Below are 26,997 nucleotides of genomic sequence, written 5' to 3'. Positions count from 1 at the left end.
CAGCTTCATAAATCTTTCTAAACACTTTGTGAACCAGACTCAGGGGAGAGTGAAGAGTAACATTTCTGGTGGAGCAGAGTCAGTCAGAGCACTTTTCCCTTCTTTATGATGCTGGGAGATTGAACCTTATGCTCTCGGCATAGAGCTGAAACATTGAAATAACAAGAATTCAATGCAGAAAGCTGGCCTCTGGCAGATACTTGGGAACGGACAAAAAGCAGAAAGGATCGAAGGGAGGTGGCCCCGCGTGCAGGTGAACCTGTTCCTGGTGACAGGGATGTCTCTGCAGTGGCTGGGATCAAATTGTTTCTGTGCCTCCACAATGAATGCCCCAGACTTTATTTTGGAAAAAAACAAAACTAACAAAGGGCAATTGCTCTTCTTTGTCAAATCACAATTTCAATCTGAAATATCATTGTCCATATCTAATTACTCCATAGGTGGAGGTGGTGAAGTACTTTCCTGAAATTCTTGCCGAGTTACCTCTCTGTTTCAAAGAGATCGAGGCTGTCCAGCGTTATTGTCATTGTTAAATGATACCACGTAAAATTGCCCAGGAAATATTCACGAGAATGTTACCAGAGTTGTAGGATTTGGACTATTGTGTGAGACTGATCCATCTGGGACAATTTTTCCTGAGCACCAGAAGCTGAGGAACGACCTGATAGAAGTCTGCAAAATCATGTGGGATATGTGCAGGGGGACAGTCAATATCATTTTCCCAGACTGGGCCCGAACACAAAATGAGGGGGCATATATTTAAGGTGAGAAGGGAATAAATTAAAACGGACCTGAAGAGCATTTTTTTCACGCTGAAGGTAGTGCGTGTCTGTGATGAACTACCAGAGGAAGTGGTGGAGGTTCGTAAAAATTACAATATTTCAAATGCAGCTGAATCGCTTTGGGTTAGAGGGGTGACAGCCTCTCAGAGGTAAAGTGTTCGTTCACTTTCGCCCCCAAGAACCATTTTCTGTGTCACCTCCCCTGGTTCTCAATGAGGATTTTGCATGCAGGAAGATACCTGAGAAACTGTGTTAGCACCTCAGGTATCGAGTGAGTCCCCAAACAGATAGCTCTTAACATGCAACTGAAGTAAAACTGTCAATTCAAACGTATTTCCAGGCACACCGAAGCATGAAAGCTTTCTGTGAAAAGCCTCCAGTTTCCTGCATCACGGACGACTCAGACAACTGGCATCAGGGCAATTCCAAACTGCTCCTCCACATGTACAGGACGTTTAGTGCAACGGCACTTACTGGAAACTGCTCAAATCAGGAAATAAAAGAATAGTGTAAGAATGACCCACTAAAAGTGAATGCAAGCAATCACAGTATCAATAGATTAGGTTTACGTTCTAGTGAGTAATGCATGTGTGCCTGCATCGCAACGATTTCAGTGTATCAAGAAAGTGGCTCATCAGCATTCTTCTGGAAGGAAGTGAAAGATATTTCACATCTCAATTACCGTCCTTTTCACCAAAACATGGCAAATAACTGTGAGTCGGTCCAATGCAGGATTTTGTTTCACAGGAGCAGTGAAATAACAATCAACATTCACTTGCAGTGCAGCCTGCTTGTTGCCACTGTCATGCTGGGCGAATTCTGCATGTGTTAACCTCTGCACCATGGAAGCTGACATGATGAACACTTGGTGCTCTCCCACATCAAAGGTTCCGTTGGGCGAAACAAAGACAAGCTAAATGCAGCCCGCCCTCTGTAGCCCCGATATAACAGTTGGCATTGGTGAGATTTGAACCCACACCTCCACGGACACTGAAACCTTACTCCAGCGCCTTAGACCCCTCGGCCACACTACCAGTCAGGTGAGAGCTGACATTTTCCAATGTTGTTACTGCACACAACTAAAACAAAGGCACAGGGAAATGCTTGGAGGAGCGCTGTCTCCTCATCCATTTTCTTTGCTGCTCAGCCATGCCCGAATACAATATTAATTTCACACCAGAAGTCGATAGCTCTTCAATCAAAACAAATACCAACGGAAAGCTGAATACATCTCGTGAGATTCGGTTCAGCAAAAAGTGTAATGTGCCAGTGAGAAAGTATGCTCGGCTATACTTCGATACTTCGACAACGAACACATGACTGCATCAGATATCTGGAAATTGGATTTTCGCTTTGATCAATGGTTTCACTTATCGCTCAAAACAGAATGACTTTCGCATTTCCATGGAACATGAAAAGCCCTGGACTGCAGGGAAATGCACCAAGCTGAGCAGGCCGTGTACGAGATGATGTCGTGTAGCATACTTACAGTTACCACGCTGGCTTAGCAGACTTAGTGACTGAAAGAAAGTCCTCCATCTGATAAATCCAGGTTGGCATTAGAATCCCAGAATGACAGAATGTTCAAACCTCGGTGCAGGTACGAGTTGCTACTTTTCTTGTCTTTCTCCTAAACCGTCCATTTTCCTGCAGGGATTTCCAAGCCTGGACATGAGCAAATGTCAGATGGCAGCCAGCTGGTTTGGAAACCTACGTGGGAAACGAAGAAAAGTGACTCACTAAATTTCACTAAATTCCATGGCACTTGCTCAGAGACGCTCAAAAGGCACTTTGTAAACATATTAACAGAACATAAAAGGCGATCAGAGATGCCAAAGAGGTGTTAACAGATCGTGATTGCTTTTTGTTCAAGAAGTGAAAAGCTCTGATGCCTGAGTCGCCTTCACGTCTCTTGCTGCTGATTGAAAGTCGAAGTTGGTCAAACTGTGTTAAAGCCTCCGTGAGGGTCTCATCTTCATTTTCACCCAGAGAGGGACACACACAGACTTAACCCCGAAAGTGAGAGAGGCCTCAGGACGATACATGCTCCGTGTGCTTGATGCCTACTCTCTGTTCCCACACACATGTTTTTTTTTTCCAACAAAAGGCAGTTTTAGTGGATCTTTCCAGACAGTGAGAAACATTACCCTGAGCTGGCATATGAAATGTAAAATGACTTGCAATAGTCCCACAGGCTGCTGAGGTGTAACATTCAGTTTCTAAAAGTCACCAACCCAATCACTGCAGCTGCTGCAGGTCTGGCAAAGCAGCTTCCGGGAATCTGACAAGACAAATCCCGACACATATTCCCCATTCGAGCCAACTGTCAAATTGAAACGTTAGAAAATAAAGGAAAACACTGTTATCTTCCCGTGAGCCAGAGAATATACAAACTAAAAACCTTCTGACTCAAATTACACATTATCCATTACAGCACTGCCTCAAATGATGGTGCTGGATGCCACGACTTGTCAAGATGAGATGTTAACAGGGAGATAGATGGAAGCAGGATTCACAAGCAAAATGACCAGCAAGGGCAATCTTCACTTCAATGATCCCCAGTTTGCAAAGTGGTGAATTTCACCGGCAAAGGAAACTCATTTGTCTTCAGGTGCCTGTTTCAGTGTGGCCTGGTTCGCCACTGGAGCGTGCCATCATTTTATTCAGTCACTGCACAATTTTATGACTCACTCCAGTGAAATATACTTTCATACTTTGAGTCATAGTCTCTTCGAGACCAGACCCTGAACAAATTAAGCGAGAAACCACTGGTGATTTCTAGGCAGGGCTCTGGAATCACACAAGTTGAACAACGCTTTTATTGGTGTCGCCCCTTTACCGCAGCTCGGCGCGCTAAGCTCCTGTTTGCATCAATAAAGCGTAGAGCTGGAGGGACATGGCATGTCAGGCAGTATCAGAGAAGCAGGAAAATCGACGTTTTGGGTTTACTCCCTTTTGCAAAGCCTCTTCCAAGGATGGCAAACTTTAAGAAATTGTCCTCCTCCATGCAACGGTGACTTGTCTGCAGTTTGATACTGCCTGACTTGTCGTATTCCTCCAGCTGCACACTGCATTGATTCCATCAGGGAGGTAATGACCTCGTTGTGTGATCGGTGGACTGCTAATCCAGAGACACAGATAATGTTCTGGGAACATGTGTTTGAACCCCGCCATTAGCATATGGCAGAATTTGAATTCAACAAATATCTGGGTTTAAGAATCTACTGTGACCATGGATCCGTTGTCGATTGTAGGGACAAACCTACCTCGTTCACTAATGCCCTTTAGGGAAGGAAACTAGCATCCTTACCTGGTATGGCCTACATGTGACTGCAGACCCATAACAATGTGGTTGACTCGTAACTGCCTTCTCTGGCAATTAGACATGGGCAATAAATGTTGGCCTGGCCAGTGTCGCCTTCATCCCATGAACGAATAAAGGATCTGCAGCTCTCGTTGTCTCCCTTTAACAGCTGCCCGCTTTGTAATTTTCTGCAATATATCGACTGGACAAGATCAGATTATCACAGCTCCGCTTTCTCCACTTTGAAGCCCATTTTCCCTGGCATTATAATATAGAAGGGCATAACAGACCTGGCTCAGTGGATCCGAAATGTTAACCCTGTATTTCCCCACAGATGCTCCCAGTCCTGCTGGGTTTCTCTGTCAGTCCCTGTTTTTGTTTCATATTTCCAGCATCCGCAGTTCTTTGTTTAATGTCAGCTTAAATATCGTTTGGAACACAGTTAATTACCTCACAGACATTCTCCTCATAGGGGAGGCGATGCAATCCATGCAATCAATTGTCGGAAGAACCCATCCAGTTCACTAATCTCCTTTATGGACAGAAACTGCCCACCCTTACCTCGTCTGGCCTACATGTGACTCTAGACCCACTGCAATGTGGTTGATTGAATAAATGCTGCAGAGCCAGATAATGAATAAAAGTACAATGAGTCAGCAAAGCTGTTGTCACGAAAAGCTCGTAGGGAAGAACTCCCACTCGATAGTTCAAATCAGGGCCATGGTTCCAAAAGCACCAAATCAGAACCACGAACCAACCAGGGAATGTGCCAGAGATGCTTGTATCTTTTCTCAATGACATTGTTTTTGCCTTTCCATTTTTGATCCTTTTGGTGGCAGTTTCTCCCTTTCTTCGAAGTTTTGTAGCATGGAAAAAGGCGATCTGGCCCATCGTGTCGGAGCATGTCATCAGACATTTATCCATTCTACTCTCAGTTTTCAGCATTTGGCCCACTGTGTTGTGCATTGTGACGGAGAAAGGGCAAATATCAATGAGAATAACCATGTAATCTACGAACAGGGCTGAGTATTCGTGACAGTAAGACTGAGTTACAAACCACTTATGGAACTCATCCTCACACTTGGTCACAGGGAGAAAAACACAGACACATCCGTGAGAGCGTCAGAGGCCTCAGGATTACACCCACTCCATGTGCTTCACGCTCACACTCTGTCCCCCACGTTTCCCGACAAAAGGCAACTGTGCAGGGACCACAAGCAAGCTCTCCAGGCAATGACAACTGTTGTTGTGAGCTCAAAAATGAAACGGACAGTGAGCTGAATGGTTCTCCAACACTGCTCATGCGCAACGTTTCATTTCCAATCCCTTCAGCTTCTGTGAATCTGACAACAAAAATGTCCGCCAAACATTCCAATTTTGAGCGAAGATGTCAACTTGGTCGTATAGAAAAGCTGCCAACTGTGCTCAAGCCAGGCATGACTCAATAGTACAATCTTCTGATCTGAAGCCAGACATGTTATCCATTACCCCACTTGCCCACAGCAGGCACCTGGCTTCTTGTCAAGTTGTGATGTTCACACAAACCAAGGTGGAAATGTGATTCACGAGGTGAGCACAAGCCAATCCAATAAATCGTAATTTTAGATTATTACAAACCTGAAACCTTAGTCAGGTAAAGTGGATGTATGCGATATATCCACAGCTAACATCCTTTGGGAACATAAACTGAAATCGATTTCATAAAGAGCCACCCCGTCGTTCTCCTGAACATTAAAAAAAAGTCAGAGGCAACAACTGGTTATGCACGATTGAAGCCAGCAATGTCTTGCATTCCTAACAGCCATAAGATGTGAGAATCAGGCCACAAGGCCAATGACACAGTCTAGTGACAGCCCACTTACCAATAAATGAGGTGCCACTCAGGCAGTGATGGTGCCCCTGCCTCTGATGTAGGAGACAGTGTTCAAATTCTATCTGCTCCAGTGGGTTGCAATAACATATCTGAAAGTTTTGCTGAAAAAAATCTTATTCCCTGTTGCTTCAACGAACACAGCAATGAACATTTTCTTCTCGTTCTATCTCCCTTCCCCGGGACAGAGCTCTCCCCATCAGCAGATGCGTTAAATCATTTGGCCACAGGCAGGCAGTGCTGGGAGTGGTATACACTTTGTCACTGTCTCTCAAACACTGGAAGAAGGAAGGAGCGGAATGAGTGGACTCAGACTTGTGCAGCAAATTTAAAAGGCGATCTGGAACTTTCATCAAATGACCTGTATCAGAAGCAGACAGAAAGATGGGGAGCGGCTGGGAAAGATAGAAGTCAAAACTAGAGATTAGTCACTTCAACAACTTAAAAAGCGATCTTTCTGTGCAGCCTGTTTGATGTTCAGAATTTGTCTGCACGCAGGGCTTCCGTTCATTTGTGACCTCCACAGCAGGAGTTTATGTCTGACACCAACAGTCCCATGTTAAGTGAATCTGAGTGAAACACTCACTCACTGACAGACATCCCCAACAGTCTTGAGTTGTGGGGCTGCAGACAGTACAACGCGGAAGGGTGGGTTAATAATGAGCCATTGTTTCTTCCCCACCCGCTCCCTCACAGAGACAGGAAGAGTGATGTCATAAAGCCATGGTGTCATTCCTGTGCAGAAAGAAGCCGTTCAGCCCATCGAGTGCACAGCGACTCTCTGCTTCTTGTATTTCTCTGTAGTTATTCACAATCAGTGATAAAAGTCCCTCATAATGGTGAACTGCGTCTCTGTCATGATGTAGTCTCTGGCATCCTGATACTTTTATCATTCACGTCTGAAACAGAGTCGGGAATTACTGCCAGGCATGACAAAAGAGACTGCAAGTAATGTGTTCAGAGATATTGGGAACTACAGGAGCTGGAGAATCCAAGATAACAAAGTGTGCAGCTGGATGTGCTCCTAATATGCTACGTGGCCTGCTGTGTTCATCCAGCTGCACACTTTGTTATGCAAGTAATGTGTTTCTACTTGACCAGATTATTCTCATCTCAGAGAGGAAGTTTTACGATTCAGCTCGGAGCAGACCGACTGAGAACAGGAGGAGACCATTCAGACCTTCACAAGTGTATCATATCACCTGTGTGAACTTGGCCAAAGCAAACTCTAAACATTTTCATGTCACATCTCTTTCTACTTCTGTCCCTGCCTCACCTCCAGCTCCTTCTGACCGCCCAGCTGCGAGGTCAATGAGCTGCTTGATATAAACACAGACAGATCATGAAGCCAATCTTTACCTTGGCAGCAGGTCCAGGGTATGTCAGACACAAGGAACGGATTGAGAAGCGATGGCTTATCACATGGCTGTGCAAAGAGGTACCAGGATTACATCTTCCTGTCTCCCAGATACTGATTCCAGGAACATGCACAGTGCCAGTTATCCCCAATCCCAATGGATGACGTGTCTGATTGCCAGATGAGGGGACAGTCAGATCGACACCTTCCTGGCTCGGGTACATTTTGAAAACGCTGTCCTCTCACTTCACAAACGAAGCTGACCATAAATGATCATAGAGGGCTCGACCACAGAAAAAGACCCTTCAGCCCATCGGATCTGACCTGTTGAACTCAAGACTTTGACTGTTCTCGGAGCAAAATAAATATTTCTGGAAAAGTTCACTAGATCTGGTAGTATTTGTGAAGAAAAATCAGGGTTAACACTGTGGGTTGGCTGACCCTTTCTCAGGACTGACTGTTCTAATCTTATTTCCCAGCAGATAGCTCACAGCCTCACCACGGCTGGCCCTGCAAAAGGATATCTTAAAACTGGTTGACATTTATTAAGGTTTGCACCTGTTCTGCAATGGCAGGGAATGAATTGCCTTCTCCCCACCATTGGTGCCCTAAGTGAAAAGTTTGTTTCACACTGCTTTGATTTCTGTCGCATGCACAATGGAGGGAACAAACAGCCCTCACACTTGTCTCCAGTTTTCCCCCTACAGTCAACAGGATTTGAAACAGCACAGGGATGCCCGAACAAATTTGTGCCCTTTACCTGAACCACTTGGCCATGATTGCTGAACGTGTATGATGCTGTTTATCGTTTCAGGTCGCCTTCCGTGGTCAATTGAGCTGTAGTAGAATTAATTCTTGCCGAGTTTGTTTGATTCCAATCACTCTGCAGATTTTTAAAGTATTAAATTTGGTACATGGTGATTCTGGTTGTTTCATTCCAATAGATAAAATAAACATTCATTTGCAAGCAAAATACAAAATTGCAGGAAAATAGCTCAGCAGATCTGAGAGCATCTGTGGGCCAAGAATTTGAATCAAGACTTCAAAACTTCTTCAGAACTCTGTATTCTCCTTTCTATAGTTCACTTTCTGTTCATTGTTCTGACTCGAAGCATCCCCAGCTCTTTATGGAAGCAAGTAAAGCAACATCAAAATACCTGTCTGGTCACTCACCGGACAAGATTTATGTTTGTGGAATATCTTCGTCACTGATTAAAGCCTGAAACCGTGCAGTCAAAAGGGAACTGGTAGACTGAGAACAACACTTGTTCCATCCTCAGTGGCTTCAAACTCCCAACGTCACATTTCACAGTCAAAAGTGACAGCCAATTGCACCACAGAAAATGGTGAACACTTGCAGCAGCCCTTAAACCGGGCTCGTAGTGATTTCAAACTTGCAGCTCTCTCGGGTGGAATGATAATTGCCTTGTGTCAGGTGTACTTTTCCAAAATTGGAGATATTTCAGGATAAAACAGCAGTGATGCAGAATCAACGCACAGAATACTGCAGAACCTCAACAGGTCCAGCAATATTGGTGGAAAGAAAAATAGAGCTGAGGTTTTGAGTGCAGCTGGGTTCTTGTTCAGAGCATGTGTGCCCTGAATGTCAACGCACTGCCAGAGATTAGAAAACATGACCTTGTTTTGACAGAAATATAGCTGGCAGGATTTGAGCAGACATGGGGGATCCCAAGGGACATCTAAGCCATTGCCTTAACCACTTGGCTACAGCTACAGGCCACTGACAAGGTGTTAATATTTCTCATGAAATGGTTCTAACAGGAAAGGTGAGTGTGCGATTTATGACGCCTGTGCCACGACCCGAATATTTACTGTCACCCTGTACTTGATCAAAACGGAGTCGGCTGTTGTCGGATTGAATTGAACTAAACACATTGATGAACGATAGAGTGGATGGAAAGGATTAATTTCCATGAGCAGAGAGATTGATTATCAGGGCAATGGATCGAGAAAGAATTATGTCCTTGTATTTTAATCGCACCTTTCATCACCACCGAAATCGCAGCCAGTGAAGTATGTTTGGAACAGATTCATCTTTGTGAAATCTAACTTGCAAATCAGGGCAGTTGGTTTAATGAGAGGTCTAAAAACAAAATGTTTTAACTAGTTACAACTGGCACTGGGGACGCCAGTGGGTTCACGCCGAACTTTGGAGGCTTGTTGTACTCTGATTTATACCCGGGTGTGTTATCTCGCGGAACGAGTTGCCCATTTACATCAGAGATAAGCTGGATGTTCTCACACTCAGCGGGAAGCAAATCTGTGGAATTCATGAAAACAGTGGCTGTCCTGGCTCGGTATATTCAAGGCTGAGACAGACAGTCATTTATTCAGTTCAGGAGTCAAGGGCCACATGGATAAAGCAGATCAGTGGTGTTGAGGATTACCAAATCAGTCTGGACCTCATTAAAAGGTATAGCTGACCTGATTGGCCAAATGGCTTCCATCTGCTCCAATTTCTTATCTGTCATTTGGAAAATGCTAGGGAACAATGTAGAGGAAGAAATAGCTGAACATTCACCAAAGATGACCGCAGTCAAACTGAGTCAAAATTGTTTGATGAAAGGAAATCTGCACTTGACACTTTTCCAAGAGTCCCGTGCTAAAAACAGTCCTTATAAAGGGAGCCCGTGGGCGAAATTTACTCGAATAAGGGACAAATGCTGGCAAATGGGCTTAAATTAATTTCGGATATCTGGCCGACATGGACGATGTGCACCAAAGTGTCTCTTTTCGTGCTGTCCATCTGGACGAAGCGACACTTGCTCATTACCCATTTAATTGTTTGTTCACAAACGTCAGTAGAGCCAGTCTCAGTGGCGCAATCAGTTAGCGCGTTCGCCTGTTAGCTGAAAGGTTGGTGGTTCGAGCCCACCCAGGTATGCAGTGATTTTTCACTCTTAACCCAATGACCACTCTCCAGGGCGCTTTTTGTCTGCCAGAAGATAACCGTGTTTGCTCATCACGAATCGAGCGAAGCCCAACATAGGCAGATCTTAATGTGTAACTGAAGCAAAAATGACACGGCGAACACAGTTGCAGACATACCAAAGCATAAATGCTCTCTGTGAGACAGCTCAGCTTATTTGTGTCATGAACTACTTGCACAAGTGGCAGCGGGGCAATCCCAAACTGTGCTTCCACTTCACTGCGAGTTTAGTCCAATGCCACTTTCCAGAAAATGCTCTGATAAGGAAAATGAAAGAAAGGATGTGAATGACCCATGAAAAGTGACAATTAGTAACTCCAGTCTCATCGAGGCTGAGTTTCCCTTCTGATCAACAATGCGGGTGAGCCTCACGGCAACGATTGCAGCAGATCAAGAAGGCGGCTCATCAGCTCCCTTCTCCAGGACAGAAATGAAGGAAATGAGAGAAAGTTAACAAAATTTCATATCGCAATTCCCCTCCCTTTCACCATCACTGCAAATAACTGCGATTAGAATGAATGCAGGATTTGATTTCACAGCAGCAGTGGTGTAATGATCTTCATTCACTTTCAGTTAAAAGAGTGAACAATGTATCTTGCTTGGAACATGAAGCAGCAGAGTAGCGTGCTTTTTCCTGATATCATGCTGGGGACATTCCATGCCTTAATGGGCCGAATGGTCACTGTGTATGCGTTAGGTTTTCTGTGATCTCTGACTCTGTGTGTTTTTTTTAATCTTATTTAGGATTTTGAAATTGTCTGCACCAAAATGTGTGGCTCATTAACATCTGTTCAGCAGAGAGGTGGTCTCAATAGGACTCCATTGAACAACATTGTGCACTGTTCTCAAATCTGGAAAACAAATCCTCATGGACAATTTTACATCCCCGCTGTCATGGAGCTTCTCATTCCATGACATGGCCCACACTACACCAAATGTCATCACCGTTTCTACGTTTAAGAACACATATCTATTTACATACATCTCTCAAAGAAAAGTGAAATTTGTGTCGGTGCACCACACTGATCAGATACAAGTTTTCAGCAAGAAACAACGGATTATTGTTGATGGTTGTTTTTGGCCACTGATAATCAGTTTCCAGTGTTGTTTCAACAAGCTGTTTGCAAGGTCACGTGATGTATGTGATAGACGTAGAGACACTGTAACTGAAAGAGGCCAGTCGGTCCTTCCAGCTTGCTCCACTATTCAACATGATCAGAGAGATAACCCAACTCAGTTCCCTGTTTCACTTGTCAACCCATATCCTTTTTTTGCTTGAGCCCTAAAAACCATAACGAACTCCTTCTTGTAAAAATAACCGATGTTTTAGCTTCAACCGCTTGTGAACAACAGAATGCTTCAGGTTTGTTGTTTTCTGGTGATGATGTTCCCAACATTGCATTCCGATATGGCTCCAGCTTTTCCTCAAGCTGTGATCTCTGGCTTTGGATTCTCCAGTGATTGGGAACATGCATCTTTTGTTTACCTTGCCTCGTCCTGTAGGTACTTTATACGTTGTTTGGAAATGTCTCTCTTTGGCCTAGAGATACGTTTAATGATTTGTAGATCAATATCGGAGGCATGGTTAAGACGTTTGCAGGCAACACAAGACTTGGCAACTTCATTGGAAATGAAGAATGTCGGTGTAGTTTGCAAGAATATCTCGATGGACTGGTCAGGCGAGCAAAAAAGGTTACAAACGGAATTGAGCCCAGAGAAGATTGAAGTGTTGTGTTTGGGGTGAAGCAACATAGTAATGGATGCAAAATTTAGAAAACAATACAAAGAGATGTGTGGGAAATTTTGAGGATGGATATATGCTAAAGGTGTCAGAAAGATTTATGGGGTGAAGACATTTTTTTTCAGACAGCAGGTGGTGGGTGTACAGAACGCACCGCCGGAAATATATGAGACAGAAGCACTGAGTGCATTTAAAGCATCCCTGGATTTTCCAGTCATGTTCTATAATCTGTAGCTCTACAGCTGTTGTTGTGGAAAGTGGGCTGAGTAAGTGTTCCATTTCTCCTTCAGCACAGAGACACTGGGCAGAGTGACCTCCTTCTCGTCTGCACATTTCACAAAATTTTCAAATTAATTGATGTCACCGCAAAGGCACCTTTACATAATTGAACACTGGCTGATCTCTATGAGTTGATGGCTTTTTCTTAACGACTTGGTTGGTTCTTCATTGAGTGTCTCCTCAACATGACTTGTTGCTGCCGTGTGGAATAAACATGTGAATAATTGGCTCGTTCAGTGAGCCATCACTAAACAGCAGGCAAGAGAATTCCTTGTGAAGGGGGAGTGAGCTGGACCCACTAACCAGGGATCAGTGTTTTTAAATAATCCTATGCTGTTAACATTTTCTCCAGTGATCCACAAGATCAGATACTTTTGTATGCTTACCTGCCAGTTTCATTTGTTTCATCGACTGTGATTTTCCACAAGCTAAAGTAACCCCTTCAATTGAAATGCAATCTCTCAAACTATTTCTGTTGTTCCTTGGGTGCTGCCGTCATTGGATTGTGCAGACAAGGGCAGTTTCCCAGAACGCATTCTCTTGTTCAAATGCAAAGCACTGCCTGCCAGACGAAGGAAATGGCTGAACACATCTGACAATGGACCAATGCCGGTCCAGGAGAAACAGCAGGCTCCTGGGAGGACGGAATCAGAATGGGAAGCAGCTGTTACTGAAACAGTATGCTGCCTTCTGTCCCGAAGCAACAGGGACATGACTTAGTTTCGAAAGAGGTATACTAAATTTGTTGTTTAAACTGTTGCATTGACAATGCCTTAAAACCCGGGCAGACCCAGGTTGCCTTCCATTTTTTCAAATAGCCCGATCAGTTTTCCAAACAGAGCTGCACTCAATGATGTCGAACTTCCTGATATAGCGGCTTGGGTCACAGGATTCATCGAGACAAATATAGCACAGCAACACACATGGAGAAAGTGAAAACAAATATTTTGGAAGTCTGCCCACGCACTGGGAAAATAACCACCTTGCTGAGAGGCGTGGGCCGAGTGGCATTATTGCAAGGCTATTAATTTGGAATCCCAAGTGCCGTTCTTTGAATTCAATAAAATTTTTGAATTAGGAGTCAAATGTCGGGAAATCCCAATCCAATAGACTTTCGAGAAGGAATTAAATGATCTGAACTTACCATCTTTCCGCAATCTAACATTTAAAACACAACAGCTCAGTTCCTTTGCAATTTTCAATGAGTCACGTGGAATAATAAGACACACCTTTAAAAACCATGTTTTTTTTGTAATAATAAATCTTAAGTGCTACACTTCTCCATGTAACTTCATTGCAGCTAAAGACAATCAAGTACCGGCTGCTACTCTGCTAATTCCTTAATCAATCCAGTCCTGTGAAAGGATAATGGTCCCATCAACCCGTATTCAGTTTAGCAAAATTTTCTGTGCTGTCCAACCTCATTCATACTGCAAGAAAAGAACTTACTGTTTCTTCTCTCAGAGCTGGATTGGTTAAGCCAATATCTTGCTCAGCTCCCTACTTCCAGGAAACACTTCAATCAGGAAAAAAAATCTATCAAATTATTTACAGTCCATTACAGACTGACTTTGCAAACTTGCAGAAGTCTCAAACTTCCACTTTCACTGTCTCAATCATTAGCCGACAATGTTCAAAAAGCTCAGTGACTTAAAACTAATTCCCTTCCAATCATTGGAATCATTTGTAGGAATTTGCACACGGGAAGCTGAGTACTCTGAAACAGGTAAAGTGTTTCCTTATTTTATCCCTGGGCAGCATCAGTGATACGCGGAAGGTCATCGAGCGAAAACATCACCTCCATTTCTCTCTCCTCAGACGACCCTTCTCCAGTTGAACATTTATGCTAATCAGTTGATATTAGAGGTATATTCCTGGGTACGGATCATTATCCGAATACAGAGAGTGATCTTCTCCAATAAATTCTGTTTTGATCAATGACTTTTATTTCCCACAGGCTGATGTCAGCATCTCAAACAGCCAGTCCCCCGACTCCTCCCCTCCACCTCATTTGTTGTGTCAGAGCACACAAAGCTATGGGCCAAGTGCTGGGAAATGGGATGCTGAGCCTCTTCTTATGTTGTAAAAGCACGATGGTTCAATCGTTTTGGAGGAGACAGAACGCCAGAGGGAAAAGAAAGCCAAATACTGTGTCGTTAAGAAATGATGCAGATGTTCTTGCGAGTATCCCTGGTGGTCTAGTGGTTAGGATTCGGCGCTCTCACCGCCGCGGCCTGGGTTCGATTCCCAGTCAGGGAATGGAGGTTTATTGTTCCTGATAGAGACAACAACAAAAACAGCAAAGCTCTGACTGGAGTTGTTTCAATGTCTCCCAGAACATCACAGTCCATGTTTCAGCATTGAAAAGAGGGGAAAGGCATCTTAACTGTCACTGGTCAGTCGGACTATTCACCTCTGTGTTGTGTTGTTAACAGGAACATGAGCAGGAACAGTAACATTCACAAGATAAACAAACAGTAATGATAATCACCATCACCACTTCATCTCAATACTCTCCGCGTCCTGCTCTGCTGAGTTGCAATGCCAAATGAAACATACTTGTCGTCAAGAAGCTGCCATTCAATGAGATCACCACTGATCTGAAAAATCTCAACTCGACTTTCCTTATTTTCTTCCATAACCTCAGTTAAACTCGAGGCTAATCACAACATTGTATATTACTGTGTGAAGCTGGATGAACACAGCAGGCCAAGCAGCATCTCAGGAACACAAAAGCTGACGTTGTCTCGGCCTGAAACGTCTGCTTTTGTGCTCCTGAGATGCTGCTTGGCCTGCTGTGTTCATCCAGCTTCACACTTCGTTATCCTGGATTCTCCAGCATCTGCAGTTCACATTAAAACTTATCATTGTATATTACTGTCAGTTTTCAGAAATTTAGATAACTTTAATGACCTGTGCATGCTTGCAGTAAATTGAAAAATATGAAACGACATACAAAGCCCTTCCCACAATCAACCCAGTGCAGGGTCAGCCATCGGTGAAAGGCCAGAGAGCGAAAATGTGAATTCCATTTCTCCCAGCTCATAGAAATCTCCTGACAACTTGAATATTTGCATCATTTTTCTCTTTATAATTGAGGCATTTTCTCTGATAGATGTTTTGCAGAAAACTATTTTGCTTCAAATTAAAATTTCTGAGTAACCTTTCACACAGCCCGATTCTCAATAACCACTGCTTCATGTCAATAAAAGCTGCTCCGGGAAAGGGTGGCGCTCATAGCCTCGGCATTGCATGCACCTTGACACTGTCATAGAAGGACGGCATGCTCACAGATTGTATCAATTCTATCTGTATCACCCTGGTCACTGCCTGATTCAGCATTGCATTCTCTCATCCTTCTGCACTTGATCCCCGTGGCCCTACCTCGGTTTGGTCACATTGTCTTGGTTATAATGCACAGACTATCCCATCGTCTATTACCACAGAGGAGCTCCCACGCTGATTGCCATCCCCATTTCCGGTTACGTCTTCGCGGCTGGGCCACTAAGTTTCTCTGGTTCCGGGCCCAGATGCTGGGATTGTATGTTCGTCTGCAACAGTTTTTGCTTCCTTGTGTGAGGGAGCTGGTTAAGTAACCAATGTTAAACTGCATTGCTTTTGATAAATACATTACAACACCAGGCTGCAGTACTCCCTGAGTCTTTGATATTTTGTAGAACTCTATCAATCTCAGTCTTCAACTTACTCAGCGATACAGTCTGGGAGCATTGAAGTTAAAGATTGCAGCCCACTCTGAGTTATTACACGACGGTCTACTCTTCGCCAAGTGTTCCCCTTGTGTATCCGGTGCTGTTCCCCACACATTCTTAGCCATTGTTCTTATTGTGCTTTTTAATCGCATCGTCTCCTATGTTGCCATGATCGTATCGTGGATAATATTCTGCATTTTGTCCACAGCAACGTTGGGTCGAGTCCGAGTCACAGTAGCCGTTCTTCTTCCCCATTTTGCTCCTTGGGACTCTTCATTCGTTCAGGAATTAATTGATTTACATGAAAATATTCTCTGAGGCGGTGGTTTTTTTTCCATCGAACACTCCTTCAGACACATGTCTGCCTTTGATATATCAGAATTCAAGCTTACCTCTTCTCACAGACATTTCTCCCTCCCACAATCACAAACCCTCTGTTACATCTTTCCTCACACGTTACTGAGTCACTGCCCAGTCTAACACTCGCTGCACATTTACAAGTGTGGGTTTTAACTATCTGCCCTCCCATTCACGGTGGGACATGTCACAGGAAGGAAGGTGCTGTCAGAATCAGCGCTGGGCAGGCCTGCAGCTCCCGGGGAGACAGAGTATCCCTGGAAGTGCCAAAACTTGCCTCCTGCAAGGTGCACCTGGTGTCTGGTCTCGAATGAAAGCAGTTTGATAGATTTGTACCGGATTGAAGTACTTACTGGGAGCAGGAATTTGTTGAAGATGCAGGGTAAACAGATTGAAATTTGACTGAAGAAACAGCAAATCGCTTTAAAATTTTAGAGTAGATTTGTAGCTTGAGTTGTGGATGACGTCGGTTGTCTCGACAAGCGGATTGGTTGTTCTGCAGATGTTTCATTGTTCTATTGGTCAGCAACATCAGTACAACCTCCAGTGAAGTGCCGTTGTGTTTTCCTGCCGGTTATTTAAACTCTTGTGTCCATTGAGCTGTAGTACCTCACTGCCAGTTTTCTTCACAACGGAGTGAATTTGGGGTCCATCTCTATTTGTTTATCTACGGCTTTCTCAGTGGAGTACCAGCGTTCTTGGCGTTCCCGTGCTTGTCTTTGCTTTGCCTGTCCCAATATCCTGGCATTGTCCCAATCAAATTGGTGGTTCTCTTTATTCATGTGAATGGAGATGAGTGAGTCTTGGGTGTGTCTTTTTATTGCCAATTGATGTTTGCGTACCCTTGTGATTAATTTCCTTCTGTTCGTCCAATGTAGTGTTTGCCACAGTCTTTGCAGGGAATCTTGTGCATGACATTGGTCTTGCTCACAGTGGGTGGTGGGTCTGTGTTCCGGCTGAGCAGTTGGGGTAGGGTTGATGTGGGTTTGTGCGCTACTCTGATGCCCATTGGTCGTCGGAGTCTTGCAGTCAGCTCAGACGGGTTCCTGACGTAAGGCAATTTGATGAGTATTTCAGGGTGTGTGGTATCTTCCCGGTGTCATTCATGTGATAGGCATCTTCTGACCCAGTTTTTAGGATATCCACTCTCTTTGAATACTTAGACGAGGTACTCTCCTTCTTTTTGGTGTAATGCAACATCTGCAGAACAACGAAGCCGCTCGGTGAGCCAACCAACCACAAGAAGATGGTATGTCACTGCCTCTAAGCATTGTGCTGTAGCGGGGCAAATATTTATCTTTCCTCAGAATTACAGTCAGGAAATTCACTTTTCAAACATGATGGGAGCCTTTACATAACAGGGCTTATGTAAGTAATCCTTTAACACATATAATCATACCATCTCGTGTCTCCTGAGCACATTATCTGTCATTGTACATGCACCGAAGGTGTTGTCATAGAATCCCGACAGTGTAGAAACAGGCCCTTCGGCACAACAAGTCCACAGCGAACCTCTCCACCTGTTTGTCTGTCCCGTTTTCTCCCTCATCCTGACATTCTCCACTTCATTCTTGTGAGCTTCAGGAAATGAGGCCCTTTTTGCCAGAAGAAATAAATATGTCATTCACCTTTGTTTGCTCCATGCACAAGAACATTCAGGTTCATTTGCAGCCTATTTTTTGGAAACGTCTCTCGATTTTAATAGTCATCTACCAAAGTGCAAGAACTCACTGCTGACATGAAACTGCATGAGCCAAGCTTTTTATCCACTTCGTCAATCTACCTATATCCCTTTGCAGATTCACATGTCCTCACCACAATATGCTCTCCACCTCTTTTCGTGTCTCCAGTAAAACTGAACACATTACACTCTGGCACTTCCTTCAAGTAATTAACACCAAGATAAATAATTGCAGCCCTACGAGTGACCATTCTGCCACTCCACACATGATATCTTTCCAACTTGAAAAATGCCCATTAATCGCAATTCTGTATTTTATGTTATTTAACAATGGACAGCCCATGCTCATTTATACCTCACAGCATAAACCCTTACCTTGTGCAATGAACTGAGATAAGGCTCCTTATTGAGTACCTGCTGACAATGCAAATGCCCTTCATCTGTTGTTTGTCTTTATTACCTGTGCTTGTAATATCACCAAAGAAGTCTGGCACAATTATCAGAGATAGTAGGAACTGCAGATGCTGGAGAATCTGAGTTAACAAGGTGTAGAGCTGAATGAACACAGCAGGCCAAGGAGCATCAGAGGATAATGAAAGCTGACATTTTGGGCCTGGACCCTTCTTCGGAGTGTGATTTGCCTTTCAACAAATAATGTTGGTTGTATTTGACTGAAATAACATTTTCTTTTCTAAATATTCTCTATTACTTCCTTTATAATTGCTTCACTTTTTTTTCAAGTGACAGATAAGACATTGGGACAGATGGAAGTCTTTTGGGCCATTAGGTCAATTACATCTTTACATAAGATTGTGGCTAAACCTCAACTCTACTTTTCTGCCTTATCAAAATCGGAATTGAATCCCGAGATGACTAAATCTCTGTCTATTTCAGCTTTGAATACACACAGCCTGATCAGAATTCCACAGACTAGGTGAATGGATGACTGCATGGCATGCAGTTTAATGTAGATAAATGTGTGGTTACCCACTTTGGTGGCAAGAATAGGAAGGCAGATTACTATCTAAATGGAGTCAAGTTCTGAAAAGGGGAAGTACAACGAGATAATAAAGTGTGAAGCTGGATGAACACAGCAGGCCAAGCAGCATCTCAGGAGCACAAAAGCTGATGTTTCGGGCCTAGACCCTTCATCAGAGAGAGATGAAGGGTATAGGCCCGAAACGTCAGCTTTTGTGCTCCTGAGATACTGCTTGGCCTGCTGTGTTCATCCAGCTTCATACTTTATTATCTTGGATTATCCAGCATCTGCAGTTCCCATTATCTCAAGTACAACGAGATCTGGGTGTTCTTGTCTATCAGTCAGTGAAAGCAACTATGCAGGTAATGCAGGCAGTGAATAAAGCTCATGGCATCCTGGCCTTCATAACGAGAGGAATTGAATTTTGGAGCAAAGAGGTCTCCTTCTGCAGCTGTACAGGGCCCTGGTGAGACCGCACCTGGAGTATTGTGTGCAGTTTTGGTCTCCAAATTTGAGGAAGGGCGTTCTTGCTCTTGAGGGAGTGCAGCATAGGTTCATGAGGTCAATTCCCAGAATAACAGGACTATCATATGTTGAAGGATTGGAGCGATTGGGCTTGTGAGTTCTGGACAAGAAAGTTCCCATACTCAAAATTTGATCTCTGTTACTTTTTCCACAGGTACCACGAAACGTTTTGAGTTTCTGCAGTATTCTCTGTTGTTAATCTATATAAATGGTTTTGTATTAAATATGTTGAATTGCAGTCTCTCATAACTGGCTCTGATCAGTGGCTAAAGTTTCTCCCCACCATCACCTGTCTATTCCCGCCACCACCTCCCTCACTGAAAATCTCTGGTTAAACCTTTTTCATCAAAGAGGACATTTCCGATCTCGGGAATCATTCCACTAAACGGGATTTCCTCATCCTTGGACATGTTGCAGGGCAGAGGATTGTGACGAGATTTTTGGGAAAATATTGACAGTTGGATTGGAGTTGCGTTTGGGGCAATGTTAAGGCAGCAAAACAGAAAACCCAGTCTCCAGCTTTTTGAACCTTTAGAAACTCTTGGAAACTGGTATCACAGGAGAATGAAGGGTAAACTTTCTGACCGAGCGCAAACAGACACCTGCCCCTTCTTTTAAACGCTGGGATATTGAATTCTGATGTTCTTGGGACAGGAACTGAGTTTAGAAACGGAAACGATTCTCGTTCCTGTACATCAGGAATTCAAATCCCATCTCGGCTACAGGGCAATGAGACAAACAAAAACTGCTGGAGAAACTCAACAGGTTTGGCAGTACGTGTGGGATAAAACAGAGTTCTGAAACGTTGAATCTGATTCTCTGCCAGACCTGCAGAGCTTTTCGTAAAATTCATGTTCGTTTTGTTTTTAAATGAATGTTTACCACATCTGTTGGGATGAAACAGGTGGATCTACCATGGACTGAATTGAACCCTTTTGAAATCTGAGAAGTGTTTTGATTTAAACAAACTGAGCAACAATTCACTCTTTGGCAGCTCCACACAAGCACACACAGAGAGAGAGAGAGACCTGTAAAGCAGAGCCAGTGCTGCGACATGTGTCGTCGTGGCCGAGTGGTTAAGGTGATGGACTGTAAATCAATTGGCTCTCCCTGGTCTGTTTGAATATCGCCAACTACGGTTGAGAACTGAAAGGGATTTGCTCCTTGTATTCCTGGATGGGAAAGGTATTACAGGAGAGGCGGCCAACGAATATTTCACGAAATCGGTTAAGAGGGACATATGCCAGTCACTGACTGTTAGGGAGCAAGAAGCAGAAAGCATCGCACGATTTAAGGTACTGCAGTGATTGGGTCGGTGAGTATTCATAGAACATAGAACATTACAGCACGGTACATGCCCTTCAGCCCTCGATGTTGCACCAATCTGTGAAAGCAATCTGAAGCCCATCTTACCGACACTATTGCATTATCATCCATATGTTTATCCAACGACCATTTAAATGCTGTTAAAGTTGGTGATACTACGACTGTTGCAGTCTTAGTTCTCTCTGAGTCAAGAACCTACCTCTGACACCTGTCCTATATCTATCACCACACAATTTAAAGCTATGCCCCCTCGTGCTCGCTGTCACCATCTGAGGAAAATGGCTCTCAATGTCCTGTCTCATCCTCTGATCATCTTGTATGTCTCTATTAAGCCGCCTTGAGATGTGAATGTGATAACATCCCATTGATTTATATACTTCTATAAATTAAAGTCTTTTATTTGCATTTGATTCCAATACAGAGACTTTAACTTACAGAAGTAAACTCTTATCTACCTACACAGAGGTATGCATGCACTGCCCTGATGCTTCCTGCCCAGCTCGGAATTCAGTGTAAAGCTTTTGTAACTCCTTTTCTTCTCACACATCGGTATGCAGACACTGTCTTAAGCTTCCTGACTGAATTAAAATTAGAATCAAACTGTTTCAAGCGGGGTTAGGTGGGGAAAATTTGTAAAGGTGTGAAACCACTAAAGCATGTAACTTCTGTCGCTGACAAAGGGGCCAGAACACTAACTTTGTTCGAGCCAGACAAACTGGCAACTTGAAATTACAATCTGTCCCGGACAACAACTCGAAATCGCCTCCTGCCATTAGCAGCTACTTCACTAGCAATCAATACTATATCCTCGTCTTTTATATTGTTGATGTAATAGTTGCTTGGTATCAAGTTTTTTTTTTCTGTTGTAGTAATTGTTTTATGTATCATGCCATTGTAAATTGTGAAATCGCTTTATGTGTCATGCTTTTTGTATAGTATAAAAAGCGGGGACTGTCTGCTGCTCGGGGAGAATTACTTGCGAGACTCTGCACTCTGTGCTGGGTTGAGTACAGTGATTTTCCACAGCTTGTACTTGCTTGGTGATAAAAGGATTTGTGTTTTTCTAAACAGGTCAGTGTCTTGTTATTGCAGCAAGTCCGTGAGGGTCTGCAAAAACAAATTTGACACAGGTAGCAGTGAATGAGTGACAGGTAGGAATATCGTCAAGGGTTATGGTGTGGTTCATACATAAAATAACCAAAACATGGTAGTGAGTTACAGCCCGCGATCTAATTCAGGAGATCGGGAATTTTTACATGCAGAATAACAGATACCCATGACTGTATTGCAGCCTGAAATCTAATGAAGGGATGAGAGGTAGCTTATGCTAAAAGATAATGAATCGACGTGAGTTACGTATTAGAATCTGATGAAGGGATTGTGAGTGATTTACATACAGATACATATGGGGTAAGTTAGAGTGTCATTGAAGAGTTTCTATGGAGCTTAACGGATGCCTGGAAGTGGCATTTGCATTGAATCTAATGATGGTTTTGAAGGTGGATTATATAAAGAATAACAGATGCTCAGGAATGAGTTACAGGTTAAAATCAAATGAAAGGGCTGAACGTAATTTATATCCAAAGTAAAAGGTGCTACGGAATGAGTAAGAATTAGGAGTATAGTCGAGGGATTCCGTACTCATAGAAATAACTCAGACTGAAGAGTGTGCTACGGACTGTAATCAAATTGAAGAGTTTGTGGTCGTTATTTATAGAATAACGGATACACGGGAGTGAGTTACAAAATGGAATCTGATCAGGCTGTTCAGTCTGGTTTATACACAAAGTTTCAGAAACACGGGAGTGGAGCGCTGACTGAAGTCGATTTGAATTTTTTTTTAATGTTCACTTAGAGAAAAACAGACACTTGTGAGTATATTACAGATTGGTGTATATTAAGGGTTTGAAGCTGGTTTATATATTGAATTACAGATATCCGTGAGCGAATTACATACTGAAATCTAATTGAAGTGACCAGGATAGTTTACGTATGGATTAACAGGTATCTGTTTGTTACAGATGGGAATGTAATCAAATTGTTCAGGATACTTTGCACATACAATAACAGATACCGAGCGATGAGTTCCAGACTGAAATCTAATTGAGGGGATTGGGCAATTTATACACAAAACAACCAGATAGGAGAGTTGACAAAACAGGAGAAAGTATCCACAATGGACTGACTCAGTAATGACCAACAGCTGTAGGTGGAGGTTTCCATGTGATCTGAATGATGGCAGAGAAACGCACAGACACTTCCACAGTGACTGACCGTCTGTGAGGAACAGAAGGATATTTGAATTCCCGAAAGGCACCTGATCAAGTCAGTCTTAGGTTTAAAATGTGTCTCAGCAGGAACAGATCAGAAAATAAATTGGGAAGAGGACATCAGTTGTCAGCAATTTGCAGGAAGTTAATCTATTTGTTCAGCCAACAGTTCGGAGGACAAATGAGGTGTTCCCAGATATCATCACAGTTTGGAGTGGGACAGCAAGGGAAAGCTATATGAGTTGTGTAAGTGTTTACAGGGAAAATAGAATTGACCTGGGATCATCACAACTCTGATCTTCTACAATGCCCCTGTGAACGCATCCCCACTCTTTTCTTGTAGCAATACCCTGTCAACCTGTCCCTACTCTGTTGCCGTCTCAAAGGCCTGTGAACCCATCCCCACTCTATTCCCCTCAGCAACAGGCTCTTACACATTCCCAGTTTCTTCTGATAGGAATTGCCTGTGACCACATCTGCACTGTACCACAATCAACAACAAAAATTCCAAACTGTTCACAGCACAACAACACATGAACCGATCTTTCCTCTGTTCTCTTAACATCGGCCCGTAAAATCATTCCCACTCTCCTCTCCTAGCAATGGTCTGAGAGTAAGTCCCTAACCTCTTCCCCTAACAGCGGCCTGTGAACTCATCCTTAATCTACTCCCCAATCGATGAACTGTGAACCCATTCCTACTCTGTTCATCCAGTAACGGCCTGTGACCACGCCCCCACAATGTTCCCTGAAGAACAACCTGCGAACCAATCCTTAGACTGTTCTCCTCGTAACAACCTGCGAAAGCATCCTTACTCTGCTCCCCTAGCAACAGCATGTGAGCCCATCCCCAATTTTCTTTTGCCCCTGCAAAGGACGGTGATCTCTTTGTTAGTCTGTTCCTCCAGCAACAGGGTATTGAAGCATCCCCACTCTGTTCTCTCAGCAACGACCTGTGAATCCATTCCCACTCTGATTCCTTCAAAAGGGCCTGTGAACACTTTCTTAATCTGGCCTGCCACTGGCCTGTGACCCCAACCCCACTCTGTTTCCGTAGCACTGGCCTGTGAGCCCATCACGCTCTGTATCTCTAGCAAGAGGCTGTGAGCCCATCTCAACTATTTCCCAGCACTGACCTGTGAACCCTCCTGCACAGTGATTTCCTAGCAAGGACCTCCTAACCCATGCTCACTCCGTTCCCCTAAGAATGACCTGTGAACATATCCGTGACCTGTTCTCTTCACACAGCCTGTTAAGCCGTTCCCATCCTTTTGCCCCAGAAATGGCCTGTGAACCTATCCCAATTCTGTTCCTTCAGCAAAGGAATATGAGGCCGTCCTCGCTCTGTTCCCGAGCAACAGGCTATTACACATTCCCAACATTTTCTCATAGGAACTGCCCGTTACCACATCTCCACTGTACCCCAAGAAAGAGCGTGAGAAGCATCCACAGCCTGTTCACATTGCAACAGCGTGTGAACTGAAACTTCCTCTGTTCTCTTAATAACAACCTGTGAAGCCGTCCACATTCGCTTCCCCAAGCAATGGCCTGTAAACCCAACTCCACTCTGCTCCTCTAGCAATGGATTGTGAAACCATCCCTGCTCTGTTTATCCAGCAGTGAACTGAGATCACATCCCCAATCGGTTTCCCCAAGCAATGGTCTGTGAACTAATCCTTAATCTTTTCCCTTAGCAATGACCTGTGAATTCCCATTCTATTCCCTTAGCTGTGGCCTCCAAACATGTCCCCACCATTTTGTCCCAGCAAAGGCTTGTGATCCCGTCCTTACTCTTTTCCTGTGACACTGATCTTTGAATCCATCCCCACACTCTTTGCCTAGCAACGACCTGTTAAAGCATTCCCACTCTGTTCTGCCCATCTTGGCATGTGTACCATCCTCAATCTGTGAGCCGAGCAATGACCTGTGAACTCATCCCCGATCTGTTCTCATAGCAGCAGCCATTTACCCATCCCCATACTATTGCCCTGGCAATGGCCCATGAATTCATTCACACTGTTTTCTCCTAGCAACAGCCTCCAAACTCATTCTCACTCATTTCCCAGAACAAAAACCCGTGAACATGGTCCCATTCTATTCATAGAAATGGCTTGTCAACACATCTCTACTGTACTCCTTACAGAAGATTGTGAACCCTTCCTCAGCTTCCCCAGTTCCCCTCGCAGTGGCTTAACACCCAATTCCCATTCTGTTTGCCTAGCAATGGCCTGTGAACCAACCCCCACCCTGTTCTCCTGGCAACTGCCATTGAACACAGCCTCAATCTGTCCTCAGGGTAACAGGCTGTTAAGCTATTCCAACTCTTCAAACTAGCAATGGCTCATCTGCACATCCCCATTGTATGCCAAGCAACAGCCTGTGAAACATTTCCAAACAGTTTTCCTAGTAATAGCCTGTGAACTCATCCTTCCTTAGTACCCCTAAAAACAGCCTGTGTAACCATCGCCACACTGTTCCCTCAGCAACGAGTTGTGAACTCATCTGCACTCTGTTCTGTATGAAATGACTTATTGCCCATGCTCACTCTGTTCCCCTGGCAATGGCCTCTGACCCCATTACCACTCAGTTACCCTCGCCAACGCCTGTGAACCTTCAGTGGTCTGTTCACCGAGCAACAAACTGTGAAAACTTCCCCAAACTGCTCCCCTAGCAATGATGTGTAAAACCATCCGCACTCTGTTCCCCGATCAAGGGCCTGTGTACTTGTCCCATTCTGTTGTCCGAGCAGTGACCTGTGAACCATCCTAGCTCTGTTCCCCGAGGAACGGCCTATGATCCTATCTCCAATTTGGACACACAGCAACATCCTGTGAACACATCCCCATGCTGTACCCCTCAAAAGGTCCTAAACCCACCCCTGTTTTGTGCTCTTACCCCATCCCCAATCTCTTCTGTGAGCAATGACCTATGAAACCATCTCCACCGTAACCTTAGCAACAGCCTGTGAGATGTTCCCAAATTGGCCTCGTTTTAACAGTCTGTCAACCCAATGTAATAATTTTACTCCAGCGATGGCCTATGAACCCATCCTTCCTCTGTTGCCCTAGCCATGGCCTGTGAACCCATCCTCACTCTATACCCTGAGCAACAGCTTCTTCAGTAATCCCCAGTTCATTGACCTGGCAACAGCTTGTGATCCATCCTTCTTTTGTTCCCCTATCAACGACTTGTTAAATCAATTCCACTGGGTTATCATTTCAACAGCCTGTAACCCCGTCCCCATACTGAATCCAAGCAATGGCCTATGGACCCCTCCTCACATTGCTCCATCAGCACCTTCCTTAATTAATGTCCACACACTGGCCTGTTAACACATTCCCGCTCTGTCCTCTTAGCCATCCTCATTCTGTTCGACTAGCAACAGCCTGTGGGTCTATTATCCCTCTATGCCCTTCGCAATGGTCTTTGAACTCATCCTCACTGTGTTGCCCCAAAATGGCCTGCAAATCCATCTCCAAACTTTTCTCCTAGCAGTGACCTGTGAACCAACCCCCAAACTGATCTCATAGCAACAGCCTGTGAATCCATCCCCATGCTGTTCCCCCAGCAACAGACTCTTCATCCATCCCAATTTATTAGACCATAAGACCATAAGACATAGGAGTGGAAGTAAGGCCATTCAGCCCATCAAGTCCACTCTGCTATTTCAATCATTGCTGATAGGCATTTCAGCTCCACTTCCCTGCACTCTCTCCGTCGCCTTTGATTCCTTCTGAGATCAAGAATTTGTCAATCTCTGCCTTGAAGGCATCCAATGTCCCAGCCTCCACTGCACTCTGTGGCAATGAATTCCACAAGCCCACCACTCTCTGGCTGAAGAAGTATCGTCTCATTTCAGTTTTAAAT

At 44.1% G+C, this 26,997-nt stretch overlaps 1 non-coding gene across 1 annotated transcript; it reads left to right on the top strand.

Annotated features, from left to right (window-relative positions):
- Window positions 1-14,470: 14,470 nt before the first annotated feature.
- On the top strand, window positions 14,471-14,542 carry trnae-cuc (transfer RNA glutamic acid (anticodon CUC)). Its single transcript has one exon. It is a non-coding gene; the product is annotated as a tRNA-Glu (tRNA).
- Window positions 14,543-26,997: the final 12,455 nt, after the last annotated feature.

Source organism: Stegostoma tigrinum, chromosome 10, assembly GCF_030684315.1.
Source record: "Stegostoma tigrinum isolate sSteTig4 chromosome 10, sSteTig4.hap1, whole genome shotgun sequence".
Taxonomy (NCBI): domain Eukaryota; kingdom Metazoa; phylum Chordata; class Chondrichthyes; order Orectolobiformes; family Stegostomatidae; genus Stegostoma; species Stegostoma tigrinum.
Note: the sequence above shows the minus strand (reverse complement) of the source record. Positions and strands in the feature narration are given on the sequence as shown.